Genomic DNA, 16,261 nt, shown 5'->3' with positions numbered 1-16,261 from the left:
TAAGATCCCTACCCATCTTCCAGCATCCCTACCCATCTCCAAGCATCCTTACCCATCTCCAAGCAACCTTATCCATCTCCCAGCATTCCTGCCCATCATCCAGTATCCCTATCCATCTTCTAGCATCCCTATCCATCTCCCAGCATCCCTACCCATCTCCCAGCGTCCCTATCCATCTCCCAACATCCCTACCCACCTTCAGTCATCCTTACCCATCTCCCAGCATCCCTACTCATCTCCAAACATCCCTACCCATCTCCCAGCATCCCTACCCCTCTCCCAAGATCCCCATTCCTTTCGGATCATCCTCTTTCCTAGCATCTTTATACCTTTCCGAGCATCCCTGCCCTCTTCTTGCATCCCCCATCCCATGGCCAATCTTGGCCAGCCTCCTTATTCGTCTCCCACCCTCACTACCCCTTCTTGCAGCATCTTTAACCCTCTTCCAGCATCCCCACTCCCCTCCTTGCATCCCCATCTTCCTCGTAACATCTAAACTACGCACCCAGAATCCTCTCTCTCTTGCAACATCCCTTACCACACTCCCAGCACCCTACCTCTTTCCCGCATCCCAGTTCGTTTCCCAGAGTAAGGGTAAGCAAAAAAACAACCTCAGACAAATACGGTGTGCTCATCCAGTCCTATGAGATAAAAGGAGCATAATAAAGTGCAAAATGAAACACAAATTCATTCATTGTCTTATATAATAATTATACTGGAGACTCGTTTATCGTTAAATGATAGTAATAATAATAAGAATAAGAATAAAAATAATAATGGTGATAATAATGATATTATGCAGCAGCAGCAGTAATAGTAGTAGTAATAGTAGTAGTAGCAGTAACAGCAGCAGCAGTAGCAGCAGCAGCAGTAGCAGCAGCAGCAGTAGTAGTGCAGCAGTAGTAGATGTGACACTAGTAGTTGGAGTAGTGGTCCTGGTGGTAGCAGTACTAGCAATAAAGGGTCGCGTATGTACTGTAGGCCAGGCGATAGAGATGCTAGGGCCTAGGAGATGGATAAAGATGCTGAGAGATAGGTAGGGATTCTGGGAGATGGGTTGGGATGCTGGGAGACGGGTTGGGATGCTTGCAGACGAGTTGGGAGCTGGGAGACGAGTTGGGATGCTGGGAGATGATGGGTTAGGATGCTGGGAAATGGTTAGGGATCATGTGAGAGAGGTAGGATGCTGGAATATGGGTAATATGCTGGGAGATGGGTAGGGAAGCAGGGATAAGGAAAATGATGCTGATGGATTTATGGGGATACTGTGAGTTTGGTGGGGATGTTGGGTGATCGAAAGAGGTGTTGGGTGATAAGTAGGGATGCTGAGTGATGGGTAGGGATGCTGAGACGTGGGTTGGAATGCTGGTAGATCGATAGGGATGCTGGGAGTTGGGTAGGGATGCTGGTAGATCTGCAGGGTTGGTGGGAGATGGGTACAGAAGAATAAAGATGGGACGGGATGCTGGTAGATAAACAAGAATGCTGGGAGTTGGGAGTTCTCCTCTGTTTCAACTTCTACAGGACACTTCCCTTTCACTAGCTGATATTCTTGAGCTGAGAAAGGCTTGGTGTTTCCCAGCTCATTGATGACTGATTCTCTCTAAGATGACCCATGAAGGTGTAGATTTATTCTTTCCGGGATCTGGTGGGTGTAGAGATGGGTAGGGACGCCGGGAGATGGGTAAGGATGCCGGGAGATGGGTAAGGATGCTGGAAGATGGGTAAGGATGCTGGGAGATGGATGGGTAAGGAAGCTAGATGGGTGGGGATGCCGGGAGATGGGTAAGTGCTGGCAGATGGATAGGGATGCTGGCAGATAGGTAGGGATGCTAGAGGATGATTAGGGATGCCGGAAGATGGGTAGGGATGCTAGGAAATTGGTGGGGATGCCGGGAGATGGATGAGGATGCTTGAAAATTGATAGGGATGCTGGGAGATGGAAATGGATGCTATGAGATGGGTAAAAGGATGCTGGGAGATTCATAAGGATGGTTGAAGATGGGTAGGGATGCAGGGATGCTGAGAGATGGATAGGAGATGGATAGGGATGATAGGAGATGGATAGGGATGATAGGAGATGGATAGGGATGCTATGATGGGTAGGGGTGCAGAGAGATGGGTAGGTAAGCAAGGAAATGGAAAAAGACGTTGAAGGAAATAAAAACTCTTCTTTCAGCATGATTGTTTTCATTTTACCCCCAAAGCCCTTATTATTCGTTTAATGCAATTAGGAATAAAAAGAATACTTAACTAGTATAAAATAAAGCTAATAAAGTCTTCTAGGTTGAAAGAAAAATCGGCAAAAACGACAATTTTTATTATTTTTACGGACGGCATCGTCCGTCTCCGAGCGAGCGTTTCACAATTCCGTGCCCGCTTTTTCTCAGTCGTCAACAGCACAACATAAGATCCTTCCTTACTCAAAAGTAGTGCTACTCGCTGATTGGTCGTGACGTCACAACTACTTCCTGATTGGTCGGCGCTGGCGGGAATCGGCATATGGGTTGATAGTCCTCGTTTTTCAGCAATTATGGCTATAATAGTGATAATATGGCTACCATGTTGTTATCATGACGTTCTTGCTATGATTTATCGTCGAACTACTAGTAAAACATACATGATTATTTGTGTATAAGTCAGTTTTCTGCGTTTGTTAAGGCCAATACTGTTTTTTATTATATTATAGTTACCCATATTCGTTTTCTTTGGTTTACGAATCACAAGGTATGGTTATGGTAACTGAAACAATGAAAACAGTGAGTTTGGGTGTGGAACACTTTCCATACTCTAACTCACACATGTCCTTTTCAAACACTCAGCTACTTCCCGACTCTCTGAAAATGGGATAGTGGACTCAACGTACTCCATGTGCTGTACATTCATCATGAGTCACATTCCACTACTCTGACTTACTCTATACCAGTTTCATACCCATTTGTTGATGTGCACATTAAAGCACCTTCATGTAAATCTGTTGAAGTCTCGAAACTCAGAACTTTTGTGTAGTATCAAGGCCATTATAATGCATGTCACCTTCCTTCCCTGTGCCACCTTACACTTCCTCTTCACATTCGCTCTTTTCTCGCAATGTACTGGTGTTTATAATGCTCCCCAGTTCGTCCTTTTTTACCATCACATTACACTGAGAATCACCAAGAGCCTTTACTTGTATTTCACTCACATACTCTCAGGGTACTTACAGGGCAACAAAAAGAAACAATCTCCCTACTCATATCAAATCAGTATGTCCTATGCCTCCCCAGCACGGGCTCCCGTCCATATTCCTTCCCTGCAGACCATCATATCCAGTCGTGTTTATCATCACTTAGCTTTCATTTCTTCCCTTAATCAAATTTTTCCACAAACTACACCATAAAGTATCTGATATTGTACTCTTGACATCTCATTCTCACTTCGCTTTCGTTGGGTAGCATTCCTCTATTTTCTTCCCTTAAATACTGTATATCAATTAGGTGGTAGGTGGAGGTGCCCATCATCCACTCACTTGATGTAGTGCCGTCTACTTCCTTCCCCTTTCTCATTCTAACTTTGTCTGCCTTCCTCTCTTCCTACTCATTTCATAGTCGCTTTTACTATAATCTTCTTTTCCTTCAGGTGGCTCTACACTGAGTGATCAACTCAATGTTTTCCTGTGCACCAGGAAACCATTTACATCAGGTGGTAGCCCATATTGCCAAATTAGGGGTGAAGCAGAGCTTGCTATGGTGCCCCTGTTAACTGGGTGGAGATGTAAATGAGGTGTCCATCCAGGAATCAAACCTCTACACTATTCCCTGTGCCTCACTGTGGTTGAGGTGCTGCCAGCCACAAAGGGACATCGATTCACTGCATGGAACAACCCTACAGGGGCAGCTGCTTGCTTGCCTGGGTCTGCTCTGCCAGACAGACTGGGGTTGATCAACAACAACAATATGTGTCCAATTCTGTATGTATTCATTGCTACATGTTTTTCTATAGCAGTTCAAGTGCAAGATGTAATATATATATATATATATATATATATGATTCTCTACTGGGTTTTCCTTATGAACACTTAAAATCCAGCTTTAAACCAACAAATCTGGGAATGTCATTTTCCTTGAACTATCACATGATGATTACATTCAGCTCAGCACAGACTTTTTGAAAAGGAAGCATTGGATGCAGTCTAAGTTTACTGTTTAAATACAAGAGGCCTTTTTTTTAACCAGAATAAACTCGTCAAGCAGCACCAAAAATAGATTAAAACAGGAAGACACTTGGTGCCAAGGGGAGATACAGCATGTCACTGTAAAGCAACTGTATTTATTGTGAGACAAGGCTCAGGAACACAGGCAAGTACAGCAACATACTTTGGTAACAAAACTTATGGCTAGGTCTTACAGTCAGCAAATAATACCTACCCTCTTACATAATGACACATAATACTGTATTTACTATTAAACGTAACACAGAATGAATGTTGCAAAGTACTCTCTTATACATCAGAATACAGCATCCCTACTTACATCTGGGGTAATAGAAAATTCAACTATGGCAGGCTAATGCTGTAATTGAAAATATCTGCATAGAAAAATACAAAAATCTCATTAAAACTCTTAAACAGCTACTATAGTGGTTTCAAAACTATTCTGAAACAATAAAATGCATTAAAAAAAAAAAAAAAAATTCAAGGCTTTGCAGACTGATACACATTTTAAAAGATAAATGTTAATAAATTAAGCACATACAACACAAACTTTTGGTGAGTTAAAATTCTGAACAAGAGCTGGGCATGTGCATGAATTGATTGATGAGAGCAGTTTGCATGAATGTTGAAAAAATAAATTTTGCTTGCCTCTTGGTATCTGGGCAAAGATCCATTGCTGCCATCATCTGCAATTAGTTATATTCAAGGATCAGTATTAGAATTTTGTACAATGATATTCAGTGCTGCATGAAATACGTAAACTAATAAAACAAACTCCATATACAGTACAAACAATACTGAGAAAACACACACCATCCAAATTAATCCTAAAAAAAAAAAAAAAAAAAAAAAATCACGTTTCAGAGTATACTAGAAGTGAGAAGATACAGTACTCTGATTTTGCTAATTACTGTATACGGTATTCTGTTTTGTAGTTTAGTTCATTGTAAAGCAGTTATCAAAGTTTTTTACCAACCTGCAATGCTTTCTCACAGTGCTTACAGCTTAATTTCAATGGGAGTACAATGTAACCAAAGCCATGCTGAGCTAATGATGGCTAAATGAAAGCTTCAAAATGCATTTATGCAACATGGTTAGGCCTGTACTCTAGTGTAGGTAGTAGTGCAAGTAGTGCAAAGGTCATTATGCAAACCAACCTCACATCAACAGACACACTGCCCTGAGTTTCTCTTGGTAGTAAGGATTGTATTCAAGGACACATAGGAGGGCCAGCGCACATATGAGTTAGCAATTTATTTAGCATGTTACGCCTTAACATTCTCACGTATGTTGTTAAAAGTATATTGCAGTACACTTTAACATCTTGTATATTTTAATTACATCTTTTTAGTATCAACATAGTCTGGATCATAAACCTACAAAATGGATATTAATGTGTAATGTGCAGAATAAATTACTAAGGAAAAGGTGTTCAGACACCTCCAGTGTCACCTACCTGTAGAATACGACACTGTTTTACTGTACTGTGTTATTACCACTGTTATAAGTCTTCTCAGTGAGATCACTGCACAGAATAACTGATAACCTCTACTGCAGAAAAAGGAAAAAAAAAAATGCTACTACTACAATATACTAAGAGAAAACTAAGACCATAAAAAAATAAATAAATAAAATAATTATAATGCACTTCCCTTATAATGCCCATACTCATGAAAATTACATTACTATATTACATATCACAACAACGTAAGTTATATCACAGAAATTAATAAACATGGCACAAGGCAGCTGTAAGGGAAAAAACAGGCCACTTAGTGAGACTTGTACGGCTATAAAGACTAACATTTGATTACTTTCTTTACTTGAATTCTGTACTTGTCACAGTCCAGCTAAATGGAAACTAAATGTGGGATCTTTATAAAAGGCAGACACCAACAACAATGGATGGTATTGCTGGTTAACGGAACTCAATTTGTGTACTGTATATAACTCCAGTTGTTAAATAATATCAGATCATTCATAACACCTTAAATTTTTTCACTTGCCTGTGCACTGTAAAGCACATAGTTTAATAATCTATCTATCTATCTATCTATCACTGTGTATATTGCCCGACACTTTCATCCTGTAAGGGATGTCCACAAACAAATCACCTCCACAACACCCTGTTCTCTGCCATCTGACTGCCTTCCCTTCAACTCAAGTCCCCTCCCTCATATACCTCTCCACTCCATCCCTCCATCTCATCCTTAGTCTTCCCCTCCATCTCAATCACTACTTTATATCTGTCTGTTACAACTGACCATGCTTCTACAGTATAACATATATTATTAATTCTATACTAGTTACTGTTATGGAAAAATATGCAGGTAACATTAATTTTTTTCTTACAAGACTTACAGGTATATCAACAAACAGGTTTGTTTTCCACCAACAGCTATGCCCTGATTCATCAGCAACAATAATTTGGATTTAAGGCTCCATTACTTGAAACTCTCTCTCAGGACCATTACACTACAGATTAAATAATGGAATACATTGCCATTCCTTTCATATCTCACGCCATCAACAAATAAGAGCTGACAACATTCAATAACTACTCAACAGTATGGCTTAAAAAAAAAAAAAAAAAAAAAAAAACAAAATCCAGTCACATATCAATTACATCTAAGAGTGTAACACTGAATGCTAAGTACAGCAAAATACACTAAAACAAAATAAAATTCATTTTAATCCCACCATCATTCTGCTGCAAGTAGCAATAAAAGTAATTAGACTGCTTCTGAGAGTTGGGAACTTCACTATATAATCAGTTCTTAACAACTTCAGTCCAGTGACACAGTTTTTATATTATTCTTGCTATCCAGATGATTTTATTCAATGTAGGAGATGCCTCCCACACTGAAAAATAATGAGACCAACTGCATATTGCGCACCTACATTGTAAAGTCTCTCTCCGGCAGAATATAATATTTCATGCCTGGGGGTGCCAAGAATAAACTATGTCACTGGATTCAAGAGGTTAATATTATGTTCTGCCCTTATGCTATTCCTTAACTAGCATCACTCAGTAAACCTTATTTCTCCAGTATTAAACTGGGTGCAGCCTTTATTATAGGAATCAATTTCCAATGTACATTATAGAGGTATACTGTAGTCACATCTCAGTTCCATGTCAAGAGACTATATTTACTCATATGGCTCAACCACCATTCATTTCAATGACAGCTAGAACAGCAAACCTTGAACTCTTGCAGATGTGGATAGTACTGTACATGGTAGGCAATTTTACCTTTATGTATAACTGCAGCTCTGATAGTTATATCTGTGGGAGTGAATATACAGTATGTATCAGATTATAGACATCTGATCCTAACCTCCCTTTATTAGTTAACTAAACACACTATGTGAACTTTGATGAAAATGTTTCCTATAGTACACTTCACAAGTACACTTCATCCCCACTGCATATTAACTTATAACTCATTACTTTGCAAACAAATGAATTGACTATACTTTGTTTGCAAATAAATTATTTCTAACAGTTCAAACAGCAAAATAATTCAGGTTTGCTTTCATGAATATGGCAAGAAAAGAAAAGGAATAAACTGAACACTGTGCAACAGTGTTGCTGAATTTTACAGTCAAGATAACAATATTGCATATGCATGTTACTATAAACAGATTTTAAAAAATTGTACCATAAGTAGCCAAAATGGCTACACAAATTAACTACCTTAGTTAAGTGAGTATGCTAATCTGATTGACATTCACCATTTCATCCTGAGTTGTCATTTCTGTCTCTTAACCCCTACAATCCAGTCAACTGGTTTGCTGATTTATTCTTGTTATCTCTAGATGATTTATAAGGCTTTGGACAGACCATTTGCAGTGATGGGGTCAGAAACAGTCTCCATCATCATCATCATCTTCTCCAATGTCTTGCTCCCTTCCACAAATCCCTAGGCAGGGGATGGCTGTGAAAGAAGTGCTTCCAGGCTACCTTATTCTCACATATCCCACTCACTCTCTCAAACACCCCTCTTTCTCCTCTTTCGCCAATACACTGTTCTAATCCTTCCTTCCATATCACATAAGGTCTGCCTCTACTAACACTGTCCTCACAACCTGAAACCTCTCCCTAAACTGAGCAAAATCATTTTACAGGAGCAAGAGTAAAACAAAAATTGCATTACTGGATTGAAGGGGTCAAAGAAGAATTAAAATGAATGTGGAGATAAAATAGGCAATAAAAGCTTTCTACAGTACAGCATATGATTTTTGCATATGTATCTATATGTCTTGCCTAAAACTACAAGTTATATATTGTACTGGACTTAGGCAGAATCAGAACATGTCACCTTCCACTTGCATTTGTTAATCAAATTCTGCAATTCCTATTTTTATATCATACACACCCACCTTATGTGCTTAACTTAGGTCAAAGTAGTCATTGTTTAAGGGTTTATTTTTTATATATCTAAATCAAATGCTTAAGAATACTGCAAATATACATTGTGAAAATGTATACTCTTTAGTAGTCTCTGGATGGCTACCTTCAGTATTCCAAATACTAATACCACCTGAAAATCAAAAACACATTTTCAGCCATCTAAACATGTTGAATCCAAGATACCCTTGTTACTCTTGTCTAATATTTGTGCAAGCAATAGGGAGCCCATGTAAGAAAGAATCTCATGCATGACTTACTAAAAGTCACATATACATACATATTTATATACACTTTACTAACATTTATAAACTCATCATCACTGGTTAGAAAAATATAAACTTTCTGTGAATGTGCTACAACATGACAGACAAGATACCTTACCATATAACACAGTTTTCTAGCAGTCAAATGAAAGAGTATAGAAGTCAAATTGGAAAGCTTGGGCACCACACCTGACATGATGAAGAACTGGTTAGCGCCACATTTTGTAATGCATGAGTGTTGTAATGACTACCATCATTATTCATGAATTTTACAGAGCAGCAGCAGGTTACAGGATCAGCATTGTTTGAAGGGCAATATACAGTACACAAAATTTTTTAGCTTCCTCTACTTCGTAAGAAAAAAATACATCTTACATACAGTTTCTCTGTACCATATAAATAGTCATTAGCATCATCATCATCATCATCATCTTACTTTCTATAATGCTACAGGCATAATATCAGTAAAAGCGAGTAGAGTATATGATCTGTTTAAGACCTGGACTTAACGGGAAAACAAATATCTGATAATGAACACAAACCAACATTCCTGTTCACCATTTACTATGAGGTTTAACACCAACTACTGTGGAAAGTCTCTTCGACAGAGACTCTGTGTATACAGTATTCCATTATTTTACATACTGATGCTCGTGACCTACTGTACACTCTGAACATTACTTTGCATATACATACTTGTCAAGAAGGACAGAACATCTTTGTTACTATGACATTATTCATTAACTGTAATGTATATACTTTGTTTTTAGTTTGTTTTTCCTTCCTCTGTTCATCTGTATATAAAAAAAAAAATATATATATATATATATATATAAACACCCACTCAACTTAAGTGTATCCATCCATCCATCATCCAGTCCTATGTTGCCCCATGAGGAGTGTAGGAGTACGGGGTTAGGCAAGTTGGTCCTGACATTTAAGATGAGAGTGAATAAGTGTATCCAATATTGATAAAAAAATACACCAGGTAACACAACACCTCATTTCTTTTGGAATTTTTGAATAAGATGGTACTCCCTTACCAAAAACTGCCCAAACACCTGGGCACAGTAATTGTTAAAATGAGGAATACAGTATGCAGCATGTCATCCTGGAATGGATAGTATGCCAAAATATGAAGTGACACTCTGAAGCCATTACATTATTGCAGTACTCATTACTGACAGGGATACAGTATATACATGGAGAGCCATTTTCAGATTCTTTGGTCGGATGTTTCAATATGCATGGTGCTTAATGTTTGGATACATAAAAATTTCAGAGATAGGAACTGTAAGAATCAACTCCACATAACCTTGGTGTGTCTTGAATAGTTTGTAAATATTGTAACCGAGCCTACGGAAGAGCAGATGAGTTGGCTGCCTTGGTGGTACTGATTAGTACAAACTGTGGCTTGTACAAAGGCTAGGGATTAAGAATGCTTCTAAAGATTGCGTAGCATGGAGTGTCACCACAGGAGAACAGGGATGACACATACAAGCAAACAAAGCTTTTTACACTGAAATTAAGAATCCAATCCCATGTTACCCCCTTTCAGGTGAAGGGGCCCCATGTGAAGTTACTGTAATCCAGAACAAGGCTAATCTAGGCCCCAGTCATTCACCATACAAGCCACCGCAACCGTGGCTCGTGCCAAACTCAAGAAACTAAAAAAAAAAATGGAGGTTAGACAATGAATTTTTCTACCCATGGCAACAGAGCAGTCCCATTAAAATAATTTGAGGTGTTCCGTGGTTGAACTTTGAGGGTGCCAAGTGTGCAACATTCTGTATTATATCCTCCGTTTTCTTTATTTTAATTTTGGCACACCGACTTACTCCATGAAGCACCTCATATGTGGAACAGGATATTTTAAATACTCGTACTACTCATGTATACTGTCTACTGACCTAGCGCACTGACAGACATGCACTATACAGTACCGTGTTTAAAAAAATATATTAACCCTAACCTTCTTTAGTAACTCTGAAGTTCATGCACAAGTTTATTAAAATTACAACAATTTATAACCTTTTTGATTTAATAAGTACTGGTACAAATGTTGACCAATATTACTCTGATGTCTTGACCAATTACAGATTAGCAGACTAACATACTGAACAGCTTAGCAGGGAAGGCAACACTCTAATCTCTTTAGTCCAACATCGTGATATTATTTTGTTCTTGTTTTCAGAGACAGCATGTGTAGTGAGAGAGATAACTAACTCCTGTTCAAAAAATGGTGCTGGAGATGGACACCTTCTTGTGGTGGCACTGATATAACCAGTCAGCTCTACTCTCACCCTGACCCTGCAGATGAGAATGGTGGACTAGAGAGAGGAGAGCAACTTCAGCCTGCAGTCCAATGAGTTCACATTCATATGAGCCTGGGACTGCAACTACTACTATTATTACTGTTCAAAAAGTCTCTCCTAAGCTGAATAAAATCATCTATATGTAGTAAGAGTAGACTGGAAAATACACCCTCAGACTGAAAGAGCTATGTAGTATACAGAAGGATATAGCTGATGCTATGGGTATGCTTGGTTCTCCTTATATCATCTAATTAACTAACCACTGAGCCTGGGGATGTCTCCTTTATTCTTATTATTTCATGACGATTTTATTCTGCTTGGGATACACATTTCTAAGTGAAGAGGTTATGAGTAACAGTAGCAGTAGTTGCTGCTCCAAGTTCATCTGAAATGTCAACTCAGTGGATTGCAGGCTGAAGTTCCCCTCCTCATGCAGTCCAAATTCCTCCTCTTCAGAGACATGGAGGAAAATAATGGATGTTTGTGTAACTGGGCAGTGGAGCCACCCCATTATACTGATGCCACGATGTGAAGGAGTCCCTCTCCAGCACTTGTATAGGTTAGATTCAGCCATAATAAACTCCTACAATAAGAGACAAATAAAATAATTTGGTAGCAGTAAGAATAAACTAGTACATCACTCAGATTCAAGAGGTCAATGGATACAGTCAATTGACAGACTTAAAACTTACACATGGAGTCAATAGAGAACAGTATCAGTGATTCAGTAGTGATAACAGGAGATTACTTCTTGCAACCATAAAGGAAAAAGAAAAAAAATACAATTCACTAACTTAAAAAATGTAAATTTTCTACTTACCTATAAACCCTAACTTTATGCTAAAGAAACTAAAAAATATATACTGTACCACTATTGCCTGCATCTAAATAACCAGTCAGGTGCCTTAATCCCGGAAGGGATGGTAACAAACAAATTGCTTCCATCTCATCCTATCCTCTACCATCTGGCTGTCCTTTCTCCTACTCACATCACTCTCATTCATAAACCTGTCTACCCCATCATTCCACCTCATCCACAATTCTACACATATAAAGGGCATCCAAGGATTTGATGGCGTAACTCTAGGAGGTGAATATTGGGATGATTTTGATTTTAAAAACAAGGGGTCAAATTCTTAACAGTTACAGAACTAGATACTGATGACCTTATGGGTAAATCATGAAGGAAACCATTTTCGCCTATATGGTCATCAGTAACTGTAGCTCCGCAATGGATGAAAACTGGACCCATGTTGATAGAGCATTTTCTACTCAAAGCCAGCCTAAGAATCACATCCTGAAGTTAGTGTATCAAGTCCTGAGACACCGTGTACATTTCCTATCAAAATATAACTCTGTGCAATGAAAACTAATGATTAAGCATGTGTGCCAAATACAACATCATATTTCCATCAAGCACAACCTCTATGCAACTCACTACCCACATCATATACCTCACCACTATATCTTTCCACCTTCTCAACAACTGTACACACATATATTCCCACTCATGATAAAGCTCAGTGCAATGAAAACTAATGAATAAGCATGTGTGCCTTCTCCTAAGTCATATTTTCTATCAAGCACAACCACCAAATATCTGGACACTGCCTCCTATCGCTGAGGCAATATTGTCGCTAGTTTGAGGAACTCTTTGTACCATAGAGAAATTTCACGTATCTGCAGGTTACATCTTACCTTATACTGTATACAGGGATTAATATCTGCCGACCTCTTCACTGTGATGGCATATATTGTAATTTATTCCTCCTACCACCAGAAGACTTTATTCAGCTTGGAAGACATTTTGGACTGAAATGATTGCTATATACTTCATAAAGTGGTTCACTACTTATCCCCCAATTTGAATAAAATAAGTTGCTGGTAGCAAGAATAACAAACATATGTCAGTGGAGTATAGGGCTTAATATTTTGCTACAGTCAGCAATCATAAAATAATACAGCTATACAAAGAAATCAAGCATTATGTAAAGCTATGAGTTCATAGGAGTGCTCCATGCAACAAGAGTAAGCACACGATATATAACTCCCTATTCCAGCGATAGCAAATAATCTTTTTTATTCAGCTACATGGTATAACAGCCTGAGAGTTAATATTGTCACCATCAACCCTAGCATCATTGGGACAACTCTAGTACAGTATTTTATTCCAACCAAGACCAGACTATTTTCTTCAGCTAAACATGGGTCACCAGAGCCTGAGTTAAATTATCAGAAAATGTGCCAAAGTTTGAACACTTAAAACAGCCCTTTAATCCAGTTCAAGAACTGTCTGTAATTATTATCAGTTTTGTTTTATTCTGAAGGTGCTGTATTGTGCATTAGATGACAGCTGTGGTTAAAACAAAAGGAAAATCCCAGAACAGCATTATTATTAATAATACAGTACTGTAATTATAAATGGGGCTGCAAAGAGACTATTACCCATGTGTTGCCTGTTTTATAAAAGCAACTACAAAGGGTGATATACTGGGAACAGAAACCCTCCTCTCTGTACTGATGTAAGTACTGTCTGTGCAAACCTCTCTCTCCCAGAACTTGTAATGCAGCCTCACACATGGTACAGTATGAAAGAGATGATTATGCACATCTGAAGTTTCCTTTATTCTCTGATTTATGAAGATGATGAATGAATGAATATTATCAAAAATTTTGATAACTTTAAAAAAAAATTTTCATGTTCAAGGTGTCGAATACAAGTACAACGGATGAAAACAGAGTGTGGTATATTAAGAATGAAGATCCTATGTTGGCAAAGGGAAAAGAAAAATATCACAAACTAAGAGGCTTGTCCTTGTTGCATGGAATTCCTCGACCAGTACATGAACAACTTCCTGCAATGATGACATAATTTCATGACCCACACTTACAATGTACTATCTGAAAAAAATTGTGCTACCTCTCCTGCTTTTCTTTCCAAGGACTTTGAAAATTAGTGTGGCGAATCCAAAGCGAATGACAATGATTACATGATCCGTGGCCCAACAGTCATCGGTATCTGTTACCACATGTGGGGTCATGAGAGTGACTGTCGAAGTCCATGGAGAAGGATGCAAGAGAGGTGATGGAACTTTTGTTTCCAATTGTACATACAGATAAAGTGGTATCAGTCCTAGTAATGTCACATTTCATATTACACCCTTCAAGGTTTGGGAGCTTAAGGATCGACTACCATAGTTCAGTACTGTATATATATGGGTAGATGACTAGCTGAATCTCAAAGACATTCAGATAAAACTACAATTATTCTGTAAACAGAGATGTACCATACTGTGGCAGAACATACATTCATATGTAATGCTAACCAGTTTACTTTTTTTTTTTTTTTTGCAATATTCATCTACACTCCCATTTCTTTCTTTCTTTCCTTCATTCTTCCCCCATCTTTCTGCCTATGAGTGACTCTACACAGAGTGACAAGCCAAATGGTTTCCTGTGCACCAGGAAACCATTTACCATGCTAGGTGGTAACCATATAACCAAATTAGGGCAACTGGTGGTTTGGTGGGTAATTAAGGTGCTCCAATCAGACTAAGCCTGTGTGGGATTATATCCACGGGAAGGTTGGGGTTTACTGCTCATGTAATGCCACTCAGGGATAAGTGAGGCTGGTCAGTCTCATCTTAAATGTCATGACCAACTTTTCTAACCCCAGGCTCCTCCGCTCCTCATGGGGAAACAGGATTTAAAAAAAAAAAAAAAAAAAAAAAAAAAAAAAAGCATAGGGAGCCTGAAGCTAGGCTACTAAAGTTCAGTACATTTAAGGGTAGATGACCAGCCTAGGTTCCCTTGGTGACATTATAGGACAGAAAACTCTTCATCTCTTGTGAATCAAACCTATGGAAGGATGTCTCACTGAATGGAGCATTTTAACCACAAAACCTCCAGAAGACAGTACAGGTAATGCACAAAATGATATAATACAGTACTTAAGAACCAATGACGGCACAGATTTATAATGTTAAGTAGGAAACGCATACTGTATGGAATGGCCTGTCACCACCACACTGTCTATACAGCTGGGGTGTTAGTGTGGCCATGCAAAACACCAGGACAGCATTAATACAAGTGTAATATGCAGGTAGGTTATGCACATAATTTATAACAAATGCATAAGACTTCATATATACTGATAGGTACATCTATCTGCATATCATTAGTGTACTCTTATATAACTGATGCAGTGTATAATGTATGAATACAATACACTTCTGTACAGTACATATGACTGGGTAGGTGGGCATACAGTACATGTAGTAAAACTATATACCATATGTGTGTATATATGAAACACTGTACATCTATGTACATTAACCCACAAAGCACAGAGACATCTTTTTCAACTGATGCTTGCCACCTCCCGATGAATTCAGTCAGCACTGAGGACTTTTTCAAACTGGATAGGCTACACTTGACATCCATCAACCTGTTCAGTGAGAAGGACTTTTCCCATGTTGAATACAATCACATGGTACCAGCAAAATTCATGAAAAAAAAAAAAAAAAAAAGAGGGGGCGGCAGAGAGACATCATCTGGATTCCATGGGCCAAAGAATAGTGGCAACACAATGAACACTAGAAATTCAGCCCCTCAACCCTCACTCACTCAACATGAATTAGTAAACCAGAGGAGTGATAAGTACAGAAATACCGGTATGCAGAGACGTTTGGCAAGTAACTGGTAGAGATAAAGGATGAATCAAGAGAGTGCATAAGTCCAAAGCATCAGATGGAAGGTAACTGGTGAAAGTAAAGAATGGACAAACAGTATGTGACTGGCAGAAGGAACAGGTCAACAAAGTGCATCCATCTCAAAGCCCAAGCAATGGGTGAGTGACTAGCAGAGGTAGAGGGCCGTGACAGAGAGAACATAACTGGTAGAGACAATGAATGGGTCAAAGAAGAGGGTGAGTATACAAAACCAGACAGCTGGTGAGTGACTGGGAGAAGAACTGAATGGACAAGAGAGTGGGTGAACATGCTGGACCACGTAGTGGGTGAGTGACTGGTAAAAAAATACATTACGAGACTGGATGAATTTACAGTACATGACGGGA

The sequence above is a fragment of the Coenobita brevimanus genome, chromosome 69 (genome assembly GCF_032717465.1).
Source record: "Coenobita brevimanus isolate Jiangsu-jjx chromosome 69, ASM3271746v2, whole genome shotgun sequence".
NCBI classification, from domain to species: domain Eukaryota; kingdom Metazoa; phylum Arthropoda; class Malacostraca; order Decapoda; family Coenobitidae; genus Coenobita; species Coenobita brevimanus.
The sequence above is the reverse complement of the archived record's forward strand: the minus strand, read 5'-3'. Positions refer to the sequence as shown.